Source organism: Enhydra lutris, unplaced genomic scaffold (assembly GCF_002288905.1).
Source record: "Enhydra lutris kenyoni isolate GAN:26980312 unplaced genomic scaffold, ASM228890v2 scaffoldscaffold21, whole genome shotgun sequence".
Lineage (NCBI taxonomy): Eukaryota > Metazoa > Chordata > Mammalia > Carnivora > Mustelidae > Enhydra > Enhydra lutris.
In genome coordinates, this window is record NW_019154105.1 from 33673875 (window position 1) to 33676004 (window position 2130).

At 46.3% G+C, this 2130-nt stretch overlaps 1 pseudogene; it reads left to right on the forward strand.

Moving 5' to 3' along the window:
* Nucleotides 1-575: 575 nt before the first annotated feature.
* Nucleotides 576-1895, forward strand: LOC111148855 (annotated as a pseudogene).
* Nucleotides 1896-2130: the final 235 nt, after the last annotated feature.

A 2130-nucleotide genomic window follows, 5' to 3' on the forward strand; every position in this document is an offset into this window, starting at 1 on the left:
ACGTCTTCCGGCTCTCCGTTTGCCTCCCCCAGCTCACCAGCATCAACAAGAAGGAGCTCAGCCCCTCCTCTGGCACCCAGATTTCTGCACCAGCCCCAGAGGCCCCTCTAGATCACCTGGCTCAGGCAGCCAGTGGAGCCTACATCTGTCGGCCTTGCAGGACTATAACCCACGGAGAAAGAATTCCTGACCAGCTACTACCCCCAGGGCACAGCCGTTTTTCTGTGCAGGAACCAGAGCAGTGCGCGCTCAGAAAAGTTCAAGACTCCAAGTTAAACCGGAAGGCAGATAATCTGAGGCATCTGGAATTGGCCACCCAGAAGCATTTTGTGGGAGTAGGGCCCAGTGCTAGAGAGCAAGATTCGAGCTCTCCGTTTCTTCCCAGCCACTTTCCCCACCAGGGATGTCTTTTGTGGCTTGATCCCTAAGTAGTCTTCTACGAAGACCATCTGTGTTGACTGACGCCAACTATAGGACAAACAGAAGCCTGCCTCTGAAACAATGCCTTATCTGTAGCCTACAGATGATGGACAGAACACCCCAAGATATAAAAAGGCTACATACATTAGCAGACTGAAGACTGGGGCAAGTTCATGCACATGTGTGCTTTAGCAGACTGAAGACTGGGGCAAGTTCACACACGTGTGACATAAATCACGCTGCCCACGGTGGTCAAAAGGATGCAAGGAAAGCTCTGAAGGAAAGGATTTCCAAAAAACTATAATCATAGAGAAACCCAACTTCCTTTGTCACTTATTGACATGGGCACGCTGGACTGTGGCCCAAATTTCCAGTCTCTGATCATGAAGAAGGAATTCATTAAAGATAATCTAGTTAAGCTTCTGGATCCCAGATACATTTTGTCATTAGACATTCAGAGTAGAATCTTACATTTCATTAAGATTTGATCACAGCATTCCCCAGGAGGTATGGATGTCAGTGAAGTGGAAGAAGTGTACCTTGATCTTCTTAAGAAAGGTATTCCGTTTCCTCCTCAGATGCTGAGGCTGAATCAGCAAGATGAGAGATTGCTCAGGTCTCATTGACTCTTACTGTACCAGCTCTTCTTTTTGAAATTGTTCTCTAGAGCTCTACTATTACATTGGCCCCAAACCAGATCAGACAATTGCACAGTGAATTGGATATGGTGAAAATGAATGTGAGGGTGCTGTCCACCATCCTGAAGCAGAGCCCCTGTATTCCTGGGTCTGAAAACAATGAAGACATAGAGCTACTGCAGAAACTTTGTAAGATGGGTCAGGAGACACAGGTCAGGATTGTGGATCTGCTCATGGTAATAGAGAATAAAGATGTAACTGTTGCACTAATTTAAGAGAATGAGGATTTCAATTATGCTATCCTTGGATGAGAGCTTTACTCGAAAACAACAAAAGATTTTGGAGCAAAATAAGAACCAGAGGGAAGATGCCAGTGGCATCAGTGAACTTCCTGTTCCTGTGACCTCCCTGACCTAAGTCCCAGCCCTTCAGTGCATGGGGCCACTCTGGGAGAGCTCAGCCCCATGAATGCTCAGCTTTCAGACTTAAAGTCCTGTTATAACAAACAACTGGAAACCAAGTCTGCATCCACAAATGGATTTGTTAGCTCTGATAAACACAGAAACACCCCTGTTTACTCAAACAACCAGGCAAAACCTCACCTGAAGTCCTACATATGAGAGTGTTCCAGAATATTCAAATGCAATGTTCCTACTGTAGCCAGTTAGTATACAGACCATTCCAGAAACACTGTCAAGCCAGAGACTGTCATCCTTGCCCCGTAATCACTCAACAATGACAAAGAATGATCTCCAGCCACCCAATTACTACGAGGTAATAGAGTTTGATCCCTTAGCTCCTGCTGTCACTACAGAAGCTATGTATTTAAAAAATTGATGTTTATCACAACAAAAGAGCTCTAAGTCACAGTGACCGTTGAGGTGAAAGTGGATGACGGGCATGTTAGCTACATAAGAGATGCCAATTCTCTAAAAGGTAGACCTTGGGGTGCCTGGATGTCACGGTGGTTTAAGCATCTGCCTGTGGCTCAGGTCATGATCCCAGCATCCTGGGATCGAGCCCCACATGGGGGGCTCCCTGCTCAGTAGGGAGTTTGCTTCTCTCTCTGCCC